The sequence below is a fragment of the Bos taurus genome, chromosome 26 (assembly GCF_002263795.3).
Source record: "Bos taurus isolate L1 Dominette 01449 registration number 42190680 breed Hereford chromosome 26, ARS-UCD2.0, whole genome shotgun sequence".
In the NCBI taxonomy this organism is placed as follows: domain Eukaryota; kingdom Metazoa; phylum Chordata; class Mammalia; order Artiodactyla; family Bovidae; genus Bos; species Bos taurus.
Window position 1 is genome coordinate 20,205,896 of NC_037353.1, and position 20,455 is coordinate 20,226,350.

Genomic DNA, 20,455 nt, shown 5'->3' on the forward strand with positions numbered 1-20,455 from the left:
ATCCTTGTGACTTATTTATTTTATAACTAGAAATTTGTGCCTCCTTCACTCATTTTGCCCACCTCCTGCTTTGGCAACCACCAATCTGTTCTCTGCATCAAAAAGTATGGTTGTTTTTTGAAAATTTAGATTCCATATATAAGTGAGATCATACAGTATTTGTCTTTATCTGACTTAGTTCACTTAACCTAATGTCCTCAAGGTCAATCCACGTTGTCACAAATGGCAAGATTTCGTTCCTTTTTATTGCTGAGTAATATTCTGTTGTATATGTACACCACAATTTCTTTATCCATTCATCCACTGATGGACACTTAAGTGGTTCTCTCTTGACTATTGTAAATAGTGTTGCAATAACATGCAGGTGCATATCTTTCAAGTTAGGATTTTCATTTTGTTTGGAAAACTAACCAGAAGTGCAATTGCTGGATCATATGGGAGTTCTAGTTTTCATTTTTTGAGGAACCTCCATACTGTTTTTCATAGTGGCTGCACCAATTTACATTCCCACTGAAGTGTAGAGGTTCCCGTTTCTTCACACCCTCATCAACAGTGTTATTCTTTTTTTATTATAACCATTCTAACAGATATGAGATGACATTTCATTGTGGTTTTGATTTGCATTTCCCTAGTGATGTTGAGCATTTTTTCATGTACCTGCTGGCCACCTGTAGGCCCTCCTTGGAAAAATGTCTCCTCAAATCATCTGCCCATTTTTAATGAGAATTTTGGGGGTTTCTGTTGTTCTAGAATTGTAAGAGTTCTTTATATATTTGGGATATTGATCCCTTATGAAATATATTTGCAAATATTTTGTCCTATTTAGTAAGTTGCCTTTTCATTTTGTTGATGCTTTCCTTTTCTGTGCAAGACAAAATTATTTTTAAGGCAAGTAATATTACTGGAGACAAACAGGGGCAGATCATAATGATAAAAGAGTCAATACATCAAGAAGATATAACAACCATAAATATATATACACATAACAAGTGCAATGAAGCAAAAAAAGACATGGAGCAAAATCTGGCTAAATTTAAAAAGTAATTCAACAATTAGAGTTGGAGATTCAGTACTCCACTCAGTATTTGATAGAACTAGACAGAGAAACAGTAAGGGTAGCAAACGTATGAAAAATATTATCTACCAATTTAACCTACTGACATTTATAGAACATACCAAACAAAAGCTGAGTACACATACTTTCTAAGCATATATGAAACAATTAGGATATTCCTATGCCAGCCCACAAAGTAAGTCCAAACAAACAACTTCTAATCAAGGTATGAGTCAAAAACTCACAAGGGAAATTAAAAAATATTTTGAACTGAATGAAAATGGAAGCAGAACATATCAAAATGTATGGAACAGAGCCTAAATGATTAAAGAGAAAATTATAGCTGTACACACCTATATTATTAGATAGGAAGAAAAATCTCAAATCAATAATGTAAGTTCCCACTTACAAGCTAGAAGAATTAAAAATTAAACACAAAGAAAGAAGATAATAAATATTTCTATTGATTTCTATTCTAATAGAAATTTATGAAACAGAAAACAGAGAAACAACAGAGAAAACCAAGGAAACAAAATATTGCTTCTCTGAAAAGATACACAAAATTGGAAAACCTTGAGCTAGACTGACAAAGTAAGAAGACAAAAATGATCAAAACCAGGAGAGGAAAAGCAATATTGAAAGGTTATATACTATGATTCCATTTATATAATGTTTTCAAAATGACAAAATTATAGCAATAAAGAATAGCTTATAAATAAGTAGCATGAGGTTGTCGCTCTTGTGTGATGCAGTAGTTCTGTATTCTGATTGCTATATTTTTTACAGAAATTCATGTATGTAATAAAATTTCATTAAAATTAAATACACATACAAAATAAATACATGTAAAACCTGGTGAAATACAAATAAAGTCTGTAGTTTAGTTAACTTTACTGTGCATTTTTACAAATTTTTATGAGTCTACAACTATTTCAAAATAGTTTAAACAAAACTTGAGACTTTTTTAACTTCATGTCCATGCTATGTCACTTCAGTCATGTCCAACTCTTTGCAACAGTATGAACAATAACTCACCAGGCTCTTCTGTCCATGGTATTCTCCAGGCAAGAATACTGGAGTGGGTTGCTATGCCCTACTTATATGAAGGTATTAACTTCATACCACAAACAAAAAAAAGTTAATTCAAAATGGATATGTCTAAATATTAGAATTAAAGTCATTAATTTTCTAGAAAATATAGGAAAAAGTGTGTTTCCTTAGGTTAGATAAAGAATTTCTTAGTTATAACACCAAAAGTACAATATAGAATGGGGAAAAAAACAATGAACTGAGCTTCACCAAAAGTAAAAGATTTTAATCTTTAAGAAAATGAAAATACAAAAATAAATTGAACCTAACTAAATTTAAAAGCTTTTGCACAGCAAATAAAACCACTGCTAAAATGAAAACACAACCTACTGAATGGAAAATATATTTGTAAATGATGTGACAAATAAGGGGTGAATATCCAAAATACATAAGTAGCTTATACAACTGAATAATTAATAATGCATTCACATGGATGGATCTGGAGGGTTTCATTCTTAGTGAAATAAGTCAGGAAAAGACAAACATATTAATATATGGAATAATCTAAAAAATGAAACAAAAGAATAAATAAAACAGAAAAAGGCAGATACAGAGAACAAACTAGTAGTTACCAGTGGTAGAGGGAAAGAGGAAGAGGCAAAATAAGTATATAATAAATAAGCTACAAGTATACACTGTACAGAACAGAGAATATAGCCAATATTTTACAATAACTTTGAATTGAGTATAATCTATAAAAAAAATTGAATCACCATTTGCAGACCTAAAATTAATATAATACTATAAATCAACTATACTTCAATTTTTTAAAAAATTAAGAACTTGAAAAGACATCTGAAAGAAAATATTTTAAAACCATATATATGATAAAATATATTAATACTACTTAATTAAAAAACTAATGATCCAATTTTAAATGGTCAAAACATCTAAAGAGACATTTTATCAAAGAAGATATACAAATTTCTAGTAAGTACATGAAAAGTTGTATATCAGTAGTCATTAAAGTGAAAAGTGAAGTCGCTCAGTCATGTTCGACTCTTTGTGACCCCATGGACTATAGCCTGCCAAACTCCTCCATCCATGGGATTTTCCAGGCAAGAATACTGGAGTGGGTCGCCATTTCCTTCTCCATGGGATCTTCCCAACCCAGGGATCGAACCCTGGTCTCCTGCACCGCAAGCAGACTCTTTACCGTCTGAGCTACCAGGGAAGACCTCTGGCTTACTGTAGCTAGAGACAAGCAAATCTGAGAAATTCCCACGCTACCAGGGCCCCAGCGTTGAGGACGAGACCAGGACATCAAGGGCCTCTGCCCACACCGGCTCAGAAGCCTCATGCCTCCCTGGGCCTTTAAGGATAAGCACAAGACACATGAAAAGTTGTACATCAGTAGTCATTAGGAAAATGTAAACTAAAATCACAATAAAGTGCTACCCCTGTGATACAAAAGACTGACAATACCAAGTGTTAACAAGAATGTAGAAAAACACGAGCCTTCACACATTGCTGGTGGGAATGTAAAATGGTACAGCTACTTCAGAAAATACTTTAGCAATTTCTTAAAAAGCCAGACTTAAACCTAATGTTGTTGCCTGGAAAATTCCATGGATAGAGGAGCCTGGTAGGCTGCAGTCCATGGGGTTACTAAGAGTTGGACACGACTCAGTGACTTAAATTTCACTTTTCACTTTTATGCATTGGAGAAGGAAATGGCAACCCACTCCAGTGTTCTTGCCTGGAGAATCCCAGGGACAGAGGAGCCTAGTGGGCTGTCGTCTATGGGGTCGCACAGAGTCGGACACGACTGAAGCGACTTAGCAGCAGCAGCAAACCTAATGTGTGTGCTAAGCTGCTTCAGTCATGTCTGACTCTTTGTGACTCTATGGACTATAGCCCACCAGGCCCCTTTGTCTATGGGATTTTCCAGGCAGGAACACTAGAGTGAGTTGCTGTGCCCTCTTCCAGGGGATCTTCCCAACCCAGGAATTGAACCTGCATCTCCTGTGACTTCTGCATTGCAGGCAGATTCCATACCACTAAGCCAACAGGGAAGCCCTAAACCTACTGTACAACCTAACAAAACCACCCCTAGCATGTACATAGCAGCATTATTCACAATAGCCAAAAGGTAAAAGTAGCTCAAGTGTTCATTGACAGATAAGTAAACAAAATGTGGTAGATATACAAAGAAATTCAGTCTTAAAAAGAAGGAAATTCTAACGCATGCTACAACATGGATGAATCTTGAATACATTATGCTAAATGAAATAATCCAGCTATAAAAAGACAAATACTCTGATTCTATTTGTATGAGGTACATAGGGTGGTTGCTAGAGAACTGGGAGGAGGGGAGAATGGGAAGTTATTTTTCAATGGCTATAGAGTTTCAGTTTTACAAGATTTTTAAAGAGTTATGAAGATGAATGGTGGTGATTGTTGCACAACAATGTGAATGTACTTAAGACCATTTAATCGAACACTTAAATGTGATTAAGGTGGTAAGTTGTATTATGTGTATTTTATCACAATTATAAATTTTTAAGTAATAAAAATAACCAGAAATGTAGGGTTTTGTTTTTTTTTACTTAAAACTTAAGTCGCCTTAAAACCTTGGGACCTCAATGCTATTGCTCTATAGTCCATGTTCAGTTTTCTCTGTAGATTGTATGAGTTTAGATAGCACAACTTTGAAAAAATCTTGTATGCTGCTATTAGCAGTGCCAGATCCAGAAGAATAAGGAGCAGGCCTGAAGAACATCAGCCTACCTTTGTCACAATTCAGTCCCTCAAGCATATCCAGCCTAGGACATAGCCAATAGAAGACCACAAATGGGATGCTCAAGAGGGGAGAATGGGAAGTCCCTTGGGACTTAGGGTGGAAGAAAAAGAAAAAGGCAAAAGAACATGAGCTTGAGATTTATAGAAAACAATACCAAAAAACAAAAAGTGGGGCTTATTCTTACACAAACTCACCAAGGATGAGACAGACTAGAGATACTTCCTCCCCTCCTGGCTTCAAACCAGCCTCTACTAACAGCAGCAGGAAAAGAAAGATTCTATCTAGTCCCTTGGAGAAGATTCACAGATACTAGAAGAGCCTCTGTGCTAAGAGACTGGAGTTCCAAGCCAAAGTATTCATTACCTCCCTCACTGCCCCTGCCACTGGTTTTTCCTTTAATTTTCCTGACCTAGTCAACTACATACTTTCCTAATATTCTAGTCTCTGATCCCCACTCATCTCGGAATTCCTCTCTCTCCCTTTCCCTTCAAGTCACTGAGTTTATCCACTTTGGCGTCAAAATGTCTTAAAGTTGTCCTCTTTTTTTCAATTCAGTTAATACCATGTATCTCATACCTGGACAACTAAATGAAAATTTTATAGGAGAAACTATTTGAGGCTATGCAATGCTACATTTTTCTATAAACTTCTACTCAATAATTTTAGCATTCATCAGTGAATCTTGCCTACAATTATTCCTCTGGTATTCTAGTTGTGACTTCTCATTTTTCTCATTCCATCTACATTTATTAACTGGAATTCTCCTGTAAGAGAAGAGCTGTCCCTTCTCCTAATTTATGCAACCACTGTTTATATTATCATGAATTCATAGGTGTTTTATTCTTCATATCATCATATTTACCTATTCTGTTACACAAGTTGTTCCAGCTTTAGCTATTTGGAGCACTTTGAGGTTAACTTCTGTGTCTTTCTGACATACTATCATTTTTTTAAAGCACTTCCTTACTTTTTAACACTGCAAATGTTCCAGGGTCACCTTGTATTTTCCCTGCCCCAGTTCTGGAATCATACTCTTCTCCAAAAGCCCTGATTCTGTTGGTGAAGCCTCTTGAAAGTCCCTTGGACAACAAGGAGATCAAACCAGTCAAGCCTAAAGGAAATCAATCCTGAACATTCATTGGAAGGACTGATGCCGAAGCTGAAGCTCCAATACTTTGGCCACTTGATGCGAAGCTGAAGCTCCAATACTTTGGCCACTTGATGCGAAGAGCTGACTCATTCAGACACGACTGAGCTACTGAACAACAACAACTTAAAAATCAACATCTAGGCACAACATGTGCTCATTACTATTAGGGTATTACTACTTCTAGGTCCTTCTCAGTAGGAGATAGGAAATTCATATGTATATACAACTGATATATGCCCACACGTCCATATTTATTTCTGTATCTATCTACCTGTATAAACATTAAAAGCAGGGAGAGGGGGGAATAGAATATATTAGTTCATACAGATGCCTCCAAATCCAATCTGATACCAAAGGATTCATTCTAGAATTCCCATTTGTCATTTTTTTCTCTAATAGTGAGAAACCTGCTTGCCATCTACTGTATTTACTTATCTGTTCAACAGCAATTAAAAACAGCTTCAGAATTGCTATTCCATAACCCTATGAGAGGGCTTCCCAAGTGATGCTAATGGTAAAGAACCTGCCTACCAATGCAACAGACAAGAGTTCGATCCCCTGGAGATGGGCACTGCAACCCACTCCAGTATTCTTGCCTAGAGAATCCCATGGACAGAGGAGCCTGGGGGGCTACAGTCCATAGGATCACAAAGAGTTGAACATTACCGAAGCGACTTAGCACACACGCATTGCTTGGAGAAACAAATTTGTCAACTACAGTTCAGTGGTTTTGTTCAGTACTTTTTTTCATTAGTCTTGCAGAATTCAGTCAAAATAAAGTTTCTTATTAATAATCTTGTCTTCTTCAAGCGTTTTGTGTAGTTGTGTCATTCATTGCAATAGAGGTAAGATTCATTTGTAAATTCCATTTTTAGTTTCCCATCACCCTGGTTGATTTTTTAAAATTTGAGGACAGTAAAATTCACTTTGTGGTGTAACATTTCTATGAGTTTTGATAGTTGCACATATAATCAAGTATCCACTAGCACATTGCCACATAAACCAGTCTGATTACCCAAGAAGCTCCCTCATGCCACTCCTTCATTATCAATCCCTTTCTCCATTTTCACCCCTTAGCAAACTGATTTGTTGTTTTTTGATTTGGGGTTTTGGGCCCTACAGTTCATTTTTTTTCCAGAATGTCCTATTAATGGAGTCATACAACATTTAGTCTTTGGGATATGTCTTCATTCACTTAGCTAAATGCATTTAGGATTCATCCATGTTGTTGTGAATCAATAGTTCATTATTCTATATTGCTGAACAGTATTCCACTGAATGGATGTACCACTGTTTACTGAGCCATTCATCTACAATACAGCTTTTTCTGTAGATACAAGTTTTCAACTGACTTGAGTCATTTAAGAGCAAGACTAGATTGTCATATGATAAATGGATGTTTAGCTTTATAGGAAACTACCAAATTTTTTCCAAAGTGGGTGTATAATTAGCATTCTCACCAATAATGTAGGAGAGTTCTTACTGTTCCACATCCTCAATAGCACTTGGCATTGCCAGTTTTGTTTGATAAGACATTCTAATAGATTTGAAACAGGATCTCATTGTGGTTTTAATTTCCACTCCCTAATGATAATGATGTTGAACATATTTTATATACTTATTTTCCATCTAAATATTTTCTCTGGTGAAGTATCTGCTCATATCTTTTGTCCACTTTTTAATTCAGCTTCTAACCTTCTTTAACTTTAAAAGTTCTTTGTGAGTTCTGGATATAAATCTCTTATCAAATTTGTGATTTTTAAAAATATTTGCTTCCAGTCTGTGGCTTCACTTCTTTTCATAGGGTATTTCACACAGCAAGTTTTTAGTTTTTATAGTCTAATATATCAATTTTTTATTCTATGGATCATACTTTTGATAGTTATTTTTAAAGTTTTCACTAACTCCAAAGCCACACACATTTCTCCTACTTTTTCCTCTAGAAGTTGTGTAGGTTTTGTGTTTTATATTTAAGTATATGATCAACTTTGAGTTAATTTTTATATAAAGTATGAGGTATGTATTAAGGTTCATCTTTTCACAGAACTTCCTTCCAATTATTCCTTCCAAAACAAATGGCACTGGAACTGCCTTTACACGCTTGTCAAAAATAAGTTCACAACACTTGTGTGCATTTACTTTTAAGCTCTCTATTCTGTTCCACTGATCTATGTAGCTTTATAACTTGATAACTTTGATAAAGTTATCAAACTTTATATCTTGATAATTGTAGCTTTATAATGTCTTGAAAAATGTGAATTTCAAAGAACTTTGTTCTTCTTTTTCAGATATTTTTGGCCTATTCTAATTCCTGTGTGTGTCCGTGTGTAATAAGTATTATAAACTTGTCATAAAGTTTAAAATATAATATATATTACATATATATGTGTGTGTAAATACATATGGAATGTAGATTTACAAATGAATCTAACTCTATTACAATGAATGACACAACCACACTAAAGGCTTGGAAAGAAAAAAAAAGGAGCTGACCTAAGAAGCTTTATTTTAACTGTGCATGTGTGTATATATATATATATATATACACACACACATACATATGGGCTTCCCCAGTGGCTAAGTGGTAAGGAATCTGCCTGCAATGCAGGAGATTCAGGAGAGGCAGTTTCGATCCCTGGGTTGGGAAGATTCCCTGGAGGAGGGCATGGCAACCCACTCCAGTATTCTTGCCTGGAGAATCCCATGGACAGAGGTGCCTGGTGTGCTACAGTCCATAGAGTCGTAAAGAGCTGGACACTACTGAAGTGACTAAGCACCCATACACACACACACACACACACACACATATTACACACACCTATAGAAGAGTTTTATTTGATTTTGATAGGGATTGAGTTACATATGTTGATTACATATTAGAGAGAATTGATGTCTTACCAATATTGAGTCCTCTAATTCATGAACACATTCTCTCTCTCTCTCTCTTCATATATTTGACTTCTTCCACCTCTGTTTTACAGTTTTCAGCATAAATATACATTTTGTTAGATTTATACCTTTTGGTGCTATTATATATGTCCTTTTTTGAAATCTCAGATTCTAATGTTCATTTTATAGAAACATAATTCACTTCTGTACATTAACATTCTATCCTACAGCCTTGGTAAACTCACTGTTAGTTCTAGGAATTTTTTATAGATTCTTTGGGTTTTTTCCAATATACATTATCATGTTATCTGCAAACAGAGACAGTTTTATGTCTACCTTTCCTGCAGCCTTGGTAAACTTATTATTAGTTCTGGGAAATTTTTAATAGATTCGTTGAGATTTCCTAAGGTAAATCATCATGTTATCTGCACACTGAGATAGCTTTATGTCTTCCTTTCCAAACTGCATGCTTTTTCACTGTCTTGCTGTAATGCACTATGTGCAAGTATGAAGTTGGATACGAGTGGTGAGAGTGAACATCTTGCCTCCTTCTCAATCTCAGATGAACAGTATTCAGTCTTTCATTATTAAGAATAATGTTACCATAGCATTTTTTAGATACTTTTTTTCAGGTTAGGGAAGTTCCTTATTCTTCCTAGTTTACTAAGAGCCTATATCATGAATGAATGTTAAATCTTATCAAATGCTTTCTCTACATATTTTGAGATGATCAATCTGTTAAGTAAGTTACACACTCACCATACACACCCACACAAACACACACGCAAAGCTTGTAGGAGTTTAAATTGCATTAAATTTATAAACTAAAGATACTCAGTCTTTCTATCCATGACATTTTGCATCTCCATGTAAGCTTCTCTTCCATTTTTCAATAAATTTTACAATATACTCTATTTAAATTTGGCAAAATATTTCTTAGATATATTCAAAGATAGTATAGCTTTTGATTTTATAAATAGTATCATTTTATAATATATTCTAACTTTTGTCCCTAGTTTATAAAAATGCACATGGTTTTGCTATTTGGAGCATGAATTCAGCAATCTCAATGAACTCTCTTATTATTTCTAGCCATTTGAGACTAGAAGTTTATAAATTCACTAGGTAAACAATCACACATCTGCTAATAAAAACAAGGTTGTTTATTCCTTCTTCTTGCATATTTTATTTATTTACTTTTCCTATTTGTTGAAAGACATGGAACTCCTGCATTTCTGCTTACCTTACAATCAGTGACGCTGGCTGCCTTTGTTCCACGTTATCTTTTCAAAGGTATTTGTATATTTAACAGTCTTACAAGAAAGAGACAGTACCTCACTTCAGAGCAAAGGGCAGGCATACTTAAATGTCCAATGCAATAAAGATAATATTCCCCTCTAAATAAAGAGCATGCCTGTTTACTCCTCACTATGAATGATTCAGGTTCCCTAATCTCATGGTTGTGTGTGCATGCTCAGTCGTGTCTAACTCTTTATGACCCCATGGACTATTACCCGCCAGGCTCCTCTGTCCATGGAACCTTCCAGGCAAGAAAACTGGATTAGGATGCCATTTCCTCCTCCAGGGGATCTTCTCAACCCAGGGATCAAACCTGAATCTCTTGCATCTCTTGCACTGGCAGGTCGATTCTTTAGCACAGCTCTACTTGGGAAGCCTAATCTAGAGTTACCCTCTGGTTATATAACCCATTGCATGTTCAAGTATCACCTAGCAGTCTTCCCGTTTTTCTATGGAAATTTGGACTCAGAAAAACAACACAAAAATTTGCTGATACTCTGGCCACTGCTATTGCTATAAAAAATATACTCCTTTTTGTTTTACACAGGAGTCTCATATCTTCTGTCAACATTCATAAAACTGGCAAGTTACTGTGTTAGCTTACAAGAAGGGTAAAATTTCAGATCCTTCAAAGTTCTTGACATTATTCTGCTGGCTATAACCTCCAGTACAGTGGTGACCTACGGGCATTGTTGTCTTCTTCCTGATATTAAGAAAAATGATTCTAACATTTTACCATAATATTAAGCATAATAATTGATTTAGATTCTTGGTGTATATTGTTTTTCAAGTTATGGGAAGTTGTTAAAAAAAAATTCCTAACCTACCCATTTAACTTGGGAAACTGCTATTTTAGTGGCCTAAAAGAGTTGACACAGCTTTCCAAAGTGGTTCTCCTTGGAATTAAAAATAGGAAAGAAATTCCTAGGAGGGACTATTAGAATTTCATGTAAGACAGTTCTTCATTATGTCATGCCTCACAGAACATTTGACATTCTTAGCCTCAACCAACTAGATACCAATAGCATCCCTAGTCTTGATGCCTGAACCACCCCTCTTCCCTCACCAATTTTTTCAAATATGCTCTAGAGTCAGAGTTGGCAGTCTTTTCCTATAAAGAGCCAGACAGCAAATATTTTAGGTTTTGTGGGCCACATAGCCTCTGTTGCACTACTCAAGTCGGCTAATGTAATGCAAAAGCAGCCATAGACAATACATAAATAAATGAGCATGGCTATACTCCAATAATGGAGAAGGCAATGGCACCCCACTCCAGAACTCTTGCCTGGAAAATCCCATGGACAGAGGAGCCTGGTAGGCTGCAGTCCATGGGGTCACTAAGAGTCAGACACGACTGAGCGACTTCACTTTCACTTTTCACTTTCATGCATTGGAGAAGGAAATGGCAACCCACTCCAGTGTTCTTGCCTGGAGAATCCCAGGGACGGGGGAGCCTGGCGGGCTGCTGTCTATGGGGTCGCACAGAGTCAGACACGACTGAAGTGACTTAGCAGTAGCATACTCCAATAAAACTTGACAAAAACAAGTGGTTGCAAGATTTGGCCTGCAGGCTGTACTTTGCTGAGAGGGATGGGTAGAGAGTAGAATATCCTCAAACTTCACAGATAAGAGAATGGGGTCATGGATGAAGTGATTTCCCCAACATTTTGACTGCACAGCAGTTTGTACCAAGCAATGATTAGAACACAGGCCTCCTAACTGCTGGTGCTCTTCCCACTGGGACACCTAACAGAATAAATGACACCCTGGAAGAATCTGCCTCAGCAAGTATTTTTATCCACTTCTACTAAATGTATGCAAATATATATGGATACTTGGCAGAAGTCCATGAATATACAAGGCTCCGCTCCAGCTGTCTTCCTACTCTGTGGTGTACAGTATATCTCTAATTTTACATCATTCCCAGATGAAGACACCATGGTTTCATCCCAAGAATGTTCATGAAAACATGCAATACAATTGGGCTAAAGGCTGAACCCAGAAGCAGAGACTTCCCACAATAACTCAGCATAAATCATTCATCTGCTAGATATTTCTAAGGACAGCCTCACAAAATTGAGCACAGCCCTGATTTTTCATCTGTACAACAGAGCTTACACCCTATTAACCTGAAGTCTATTTTCAAGTGAGAATCCTTCAGAACTGGATCTAATACTAATCTATACAAAGTATAAGAATATAGAACATCTACTTTTCATTCATCTGCAATTGCTAAGATTCCATCTATAGAGTTATTTTGTTTGACCTGATTGATTCCTCACAAAAGTGCTAAATAAGTTGCCTCACGGCAACTAAGCCTCATGGAAGGACTATGTAATAATAAATAGCTATTAGCAGGGATACACACAGCTTGAAGCAATGTAGTAGTTCTCAGAAAAGGACTGGGCTTGGACAAGAAAAGCGACATAATCAGCCTTGGCCAAAACCAAGGCTTTGCTGATTTACTCAACAAATCTGGGGTTGTTTTTACCCTCACTTGATATGTCACACTTTGGGTAGAATACTGGACTACATGAACTAAAGTTCTTCCAACTCTAAGATTTAGTTAGTCTAAATTCAGGGGGGAAAAAAGAGAATGCTACATCCTGGAAAAACTCTCATAGAAGATGAACTCGGGCATGAAGAAAAGACAGGTGTTAGATGTGGAAAGTGAAGGGAGAGGTATGTGAAGCGATCAGTGTTATTAATAACTACACAAACAGCGCCTCTCTTCCTCATACCCAAACAATAAAATCCACTCAAAAGCTCTAAGATGATCCCAATATCAAGAAGTTTCTAAAGAGAACCTGCTAATGATTTGGAATTTACTGCACCAAAGCAGCAGTAATGACACCAACTAAAGCCAACAGTCTGGCATAATTGTTGACTGAGCAGTAATAATCTTAGATGGCTATTTCTGTTGGAATCTGATATATTAAAATGATAGGTAAGGACAGGTACCAACAATTATACTTACTGCATACTTTTTGATGAAGCGAAGAAATACTTAGTTAGGCACTGGAATAGAGTCAGTAGCATTTGTCTTCATTTTGTGCCTGGAGAAACTAACTTAGCTTCTTTGAAAGTTGACATCCCCCATGGTATGGGTAGACTAACTAGGACTAGAATGTTTATATCCTTGACTTACATCATTTAGGTTTAAAGTTCTCCAAAGGGTAATGTGTAGTCCAAAGCTGCTAAATGTCAAAGTCAACCAGAAAACAAAACAGAATTCTAAATAAATCAAAATAAAAGTTTAGACATCTGAACTTTTGATAAGGATTTATCAAGCATCATCAGTTCCTTGTCTAACTTGGAAGCAAACCAAATTTCTTCATGTGGATGGCTTTGGAGCCTCCTAGTGGCAGCCTCAGGGGACCTACAGAACTGGAGTCCTGGAATGGACCAGACTTTCAAGAGTGTTTGTTATCTATACTGATGATCAATTCACACAAATATATCAGCTCCTACAATGTACTCAGGGCTTCCCTGGTGGCTCAGATGGTAAAGAATCTTTCTGCAATGCAGAAGACCTGGGTTTGATCCCTTGGTTGGGAAGATCCCCTGGGGAAGGAAAACAGCTGCCCGCTCCAATATTCTGGCCTGGATATAGTGCTCAACACACTATATTAAACAATGGGAATTCAAAGATGAATAAATGTTTGTCCCTACCCTCATGGAATTCACAGCCTACTACTATGTACACAAGTAAGAACAGAAGTAACTCTGATTCAATGTAATATGCACTTATAATCTGCAAAATAAAGGGAAAGGATGAATTCAGGAGTGTGTGATAAAGGGGGTTGACTTCTTAGCCAAGTCTTGACTAAAGGAAAAATGGAAGTCTATCCGATAGAGAATCCCAGGACATATATATTTTCATGCCTTTGCTAATTCTCCTTCCTCTTTGGATTATTCTCCCTTTTCCATATATCATACCTAGAATACTAAGACTTGAGTACCCTTAAGGTTCTAGTTTTATCTTCCAAGCACTGGAGAGATGTCAGAGACTGTAAATCAAATAAGTGACTTACCTATTGAAGACTATTCACAAAAATAATTCTGATAGTAGTATGAAAAATGTTATTAGGAGAGCTGGGGAGCAGAGTCTATTAATATGTCACAGTATTCCAAGGGAATGGTAAGGGCTGGCAGCACAGTAGCAAGAAAGAGGATTTCAGAATTAGACTACTACACCTATGTTAGGGGCTTTCCAGGTGGCGCTAGTGGTAAAAGAACTTGCCTGCCAATGCAGGAGACCCAGGTTAGATCCCTGGGTAGAGAAGATCCCCTGGAGGAGGAGGGCATGGCAACCCACTCCAACAAGTATTCTTGCCTGGAAAATCCCAAGGACAGAGAAGCCTGGCGGGCTACAATCCATAGGGTCACAAAGAGTCGGCCACAACTGAAGTGACTTAGCACACGTGTATGCACGTATACCTGTGTTAAAGGCCTAAGTTAAAGACTTATGATATCTGATGGCCAAATGAATATGGGAGACTAGGCTCAGAAAAGAATAAAAAATAGTTCAAAATTTTCCTTAAGAGATAAGGTAGGATAAGATAAGGTAGGAGATGATGCCTTTAACCAAGATAAGGAACACAAAAGAAATCAAGGGGATGAGTAATAATGAGGAACATTAGTAACTAGTTTTATTTGAGGTACAAAATTTATGATTTGTTTAAGAAACACTAGGAAGTGACTGCAAAACTCCTAACTCTGAAAAACACTATAACAATCTCAAAATAATCAACAGTGATAACCATTATTAAAATGTTAATTGTTGTTATCTCTTAGTGATATAGAGAAAAGAACAATCATATCCATTTTCATAAACATCCTGAAATTGATCCAGTCTCAGAAAATTAAACTTTCATTAGACAATGAAAATTTTCTAGCAAAAGTGAACATCTTATTCCCCTTACCTTTGTCCCTTTGGTTTATCCAAAAACATCCATCATTCAAGGAACAAGTTGAGTTTCACCTTTGCCTTGCCACAAAGCCTTATCTTACTCCTTCAGACCTTACATATTACTCTCTTAGGTTCAGATATTATGGTAATATCTGAACTCTCATAGCACTTGGCACAGATAACATTCTACTAAATTGTCCTTTATGATTTGCTAGAGTTTTAAGGAAATTTAGTTGTGTCTCTCCAACTATATTTAAGTTCCTTAAAGAGTAAGGCACTGGCCTACTTCTGCTCTCAGCCAGAGGCCAACTAATCCATATTCCAACTAATCCCCTAATCCACCTCCCCTATATTTTACAAATGATAAAACTGGGCCCAGACAAGCTAAATAAGTTGGGCAGGGTTCACAAGTAGTTTGTGAGTCCAGGTACCCAGAGCTTTATTTCCTTAACATTTCTATGCTTTCAGGTGCCCCATAAATATTTATTTTTTAATTTTATTATTGGAATATAATTAATTTACAATGTTGCATTAGTTTCTGCTATACAACAAAGGGAAAAAATCAGCTGTATGTATATGTATATTCCCCTCCCTTTTGAGCCTTCCTCCTATCCCCCAAATTCCACCTCTCTAAATCATTACAGAGCACTGAATTGAGCTCCCAGTGCTACACAGCAGGTTCCCACTAGCTATCGATTTTACACATAGTATTTATATATGTCAATGCTAATATTCTGATTCATTGAGGTACTTGTGCGCCATGTTTCTTTTCCTATGAGGCATGTTTGCATCTTAACAGAATATTCAAATTCCAAAGCAGCCAAATTAATGATTATTTAACAATGGAATTATAAACCTCCTGAAAGGCAGTCAGGAATCTATTTGGTGACAGGGAGACATTCTGGGAAACTCAAAATCATATCACAAATTCCAGTATCCAGCTATGCTAGAATGACAGAAACCACATTAACCCCCTTACCTTGAATAACTTTTTAAAAGGACCAAGGTACACGAAACAATGCTTTCTGACATAAAAACATAAAGCACAGCACAGTGATTCCTAAAGAAGGAAAAACAAACAAGATGAGCCCTATCATTTGCCATCCATACCTGGAGAGAACTTTTAGGCTTGTAGTACAAAACAAGGAACCAAAACAGAACTCAGCAGTCTTATTGAGTTGATGACACAGAGTTCAGAGCTACAAGAGGCCAAGGCAACTTAAATTTGCAGCATACAGGAGAGGAGGGAGTTACACAAAGAACATGAGCTCCAGTAGTGACATCCTTGCATATGTGAGAAAACTACCAAGGTAAGGAAAAGAACCACCAGGAAGGAATAAGTAAAACAATCAGCACAGTACACACAGGACCAGGAATAATTCACATTCTGGGCAACTGAAAAGACCTCATAACATACAAGGCTTCTAGTAAGAAGGGTACAGAAAAAGAAAAGTATTGCCTCAGAAAGGTATTGCTACAACAGAGAAGTCAAATTAGTCATAGACTATTCTAACAAAACTTAAAATAAAACTTGAAAAAAATCAAGCTGATCCCAAGGACCTTAACTTCATCTCTCAAAAAGACAAATAATATTTAAAGGAATATCAAACTATCCAGCATTCAACAATGTAAAATTTTAAATTTCTGATATCCAGTTTAAAACTACTAGCACACAAAGAAAAAAAAAAAAAAAGATGACCCATAAGCAGCAGAAAAATAAATAAACAGAAACAGACAGAAATGACACAGATGATTAAAGTAGTAGCCACAGAAATTAAAAAATTGTTTTAAAATATTGTCTATATATTTAAGAAGACAAAAGAAAGCAAAGGAGTGAAAATTAGAAATATAAAAGATATAAAAAGAAACAAACTTAATTTCTAGAAATAAAAAATAATAACTGAAAAGTATACTGAATTTAAGGCACTGCAAAAAATTAATGGCATAAAATGACATATATAAGGAGGGAAAAGACTCAAGAAAATTTAATGGAGCATCACAGAGCCATTAGACAATATTAAGCATCCTACTATATGAGTAATTGGTGCCAAAACAGGATGGGAGAAGGAAAATATAATGGTCCAAACTTCTAAATTAAATGAAAACTATAAACCCATAAAAACCTAAAAAGAAGAAACAAGAATAACACACCAAAGTGTATCACAATCAAATTGCTAAAAAGCAGAGATTAAAGGAAAATCTTAAAAGTAGATAGAGCAAAAAGACACATAAGGTAGAGTAGACTTTTTGTCAGAAACAATGCAAACCAGCAAAAGACAAGTCAACACAGATTACCAAAATGAAATGCAAAGAGAAGGGAAAAAAAAGAACAACAACAAAAAAGGAACAGAGAAGCTAAGGGCAGAGGAACACTATGAAATGGTATATTATACACAAAACTAGAATCCTAGAAGGCAAAAAAAAAAGAACAAGAGGGCTGAAGAATAATGGCTGACAATTTTCCAAAATTAGTGACAGACAACAAACAACAAACCAAGGCCTAGATCCAACAAACTCAGATAGCACTAATAGGATAAATAGCCCTTTTGGCTCTCTGAGCAGCACAATGGTGGTCAGTAAGAATAAGTGCCCTACAAAAGGAGGCAAAAAGGCAACCATGAAGAAAGTGGTTGACCCATTTTCTAATAAAGACTGGTATGATCTGAAAGCACCAGCTAAGTTCAATATAAGAAATATCAGGAAAACACTGGTCACGAGAACTCAAGGCACCAAAATCTCATCTGATGGCCTCAAGGGTTGTGTTTTTGAAGTGAGTCTTGTTGACCTGCAAAATGATGAAATTGCATTTAGAAAATTCAAGTTAATTATTGTGGATGTTCAGGGCAAAAACTTCCTGACTAATTTCCATGGCATGGATCTTACCTGTGACAAAATGTGCTCCATAGTTAAAAAATGGCAGACCATTATTGAAGCTCACATTAATGTACGACTACCAATGGTTACTTGATTCATCTGTTCTGTGTGAGTTTTACACAGAAAATCACAGTAACCAGACTCAGAAGACTTCTTAGGCCCAGCACCAGCAGGTGCGCCAGATTCACAAGAAGATGATGGAAATCATTACCCAAGAGGTGCAGACAAGTGACTTGGAAAAGATGGTTAATAAACTGATTTCAGACACCACTGGAAAAGACATAGAAAAGGCTTGCCAATCTCTTTATGTGCTCTGTGATGTCTTCATTAGAAAAGTAAAAATGCTAAAAAAGTTCAAGTTTAAATTGGGAAAACTCATGGAGCTAATGGTGAAATTTGTAGTTCTGGAAAAGCCACTGGGGATGAGACAGGTGCTAAAGTTGAATGAGCTGAAGGATATGAGCCAGCAGTTCAAGAATCTGTTTAAAATGCAGACTTTTAATGGTGACAAACAAAAGATCTTATTTGTGATTTAAAAACAGGATAAATAACAATAATCAAACATGCACACACACATACCTAGGCATATCAAGGTCAAAATGCTAAAAACCAAAGACAAAGAGAAAATCTAAAAAGCACTTATGGAAAACAAAAGATATACTGCTTAGAGAGGAGCAAAAAGAATTACAGGGACTTCTCTGTACAATGGTTAAAGACTCCTCACTTCTACTGCAAGGGGCATGACTTGATTCCTGATCTGGGAACTAAGATTCTGCACATGGCCAGCAGCATGGCCAAAAATAAAAAAGAAAGAGCAAGAATTATAGCAAACTTCCCAACAGAAACCATGGAAGAAAATGTAATGAAATTTTTAAAGTGTTAAAAGAAAAAAAAAAGGTCAACCCAAAATTTTGCACTATGCAAAAATATCCTTCAAAGGTAAAGGAGAAATAATTTTCTCAAACTCACTGACAGTATACCTACTCTTTAAGAAATGTTAAAGAAAAGCATTCAGGCAGAAGGAAAAAAAAAAGTGGAAGTAAAAAACAGTTGATGAGTGTCAGAAAAGATAAGTGAAGGTTAAAAAAAATTGGTTTTCTTATTTTAGTTACTCTCAGAGATAACTGAATGGTTCAAGCAAAAATAAGAACAACAGGTTTCAAGCATGGCATATGTTACAATGAAATTATGATATCAATGGCATGAGGGATGGGAGGGAAAATATGGTACTTACACCATACATGTAACTGTGTAATATAAACTCAAAGTAGATTCTGATCATTTAAAACTCATTTTGTAAACCCTAGAACACAAAAGGCACAAATTAACTTTTAAATAAATTGGACTTTATCAAACAAAAAACTTTTCTAATGCTTAGCACACTGCCTATCATGTAGTGAGTATTCAATAAATGTTACTACTATTACCAGGTACAGTATCAGGCATGCTGAAAATACATACAAAAACAAAATCATCCTTTGCCCTCACAAGGCACATGGATCATCCCAGACTTAAGGAAATGATGGTTTAGTATGATTTAGCAGTGAATTTAGCTGTGAGCTTCCTTTTGTCCTCAAGGCAAAAGTGGAAATTTAGTAATGCATACCTGAATTCATCTAATTGAAGGATGTAGAACATTTTTTTTAATGATTATTGTTTTTTACTCTTTTGACCACCCATCTTTACCAAAACTTTTACACTTCAAAAAGGTACATTTTAAGAAAATGAAAAGAGAAACTATACACAGGGGGCAAATATTTACAAAACAAATGGCTGACAAAGGATTTGTATCCAGAATATACTAAACTCCCACAACCTAGTAACAAGAAAAACAACCCATTTAAAAACAAAACACTGGAACAGAAATTTCACCAAAGAAAATATATAAGGCAAATAACTATAGAAGACAATGTTCAATATCATTAGTCATTCAGTTCAGTTCAGTTCAGTTCAGTCGCACAGTCGTGTCCGAGTCTTTGTGACCCCATGAATCGAAGCACACCAAGCCTCCCTGTCCATCACCATCTCCCAGAGTTCACTCAGACTCATATCCATCGAGTCAGTGGTGCCATCCAGCCATCTCATCCTCTGTCGACCCCTTCTCTTCCTGCCCCCAATCCCTCCCAGCATCAGAGTCTTTTCCAATGAGTCAACTCTTAGCATGAGGTGGCCAAAGTACTGGAGTTTCAGCTTCAGCATCATTCCTTCCAAAGAAATCCCAGGGCTGATCTCCTTCAGAATGGACTGGTTAGATCTCCTTGCAGTCCAAGGGACTCTCAAGAGTCTTCTCCAACACCACAGTTTGAAAGCATCCGTTCTTTGGCACTCAGCTTTCTTTATAGTCCAACTCTCACATCCATACATGACTACTGGAAAAACCATAGCCTTGACTAGACGGACCTTTGTTGGCAAAGTAATGTCTCTGCTTTTGAATATACTATCTAG

The 20,455-nt window shown here is 36.2% G+C and overlaps 1 protein-coding gene and 1 pseudogene across 9 annotated transcripts in view; one reads left to right on the forward strand and one right to left on the reverse strand.

The window, feature by feature from the left end:
* HPSE2 (heparanase 2 (inactive)) overlaps window positions 1-20,455 on the reverse strand; it is a 720,379-nt gene that overhangs the window by 668,191 nt on the left and 31,733 nt on the right. The window lies entirely within an intron of this gene.
* LOC100297609 (small ribosomal subunit protein eS1-like) lies at window positions 17,203-18,571 on the forward strand (annotated as a pseudogene).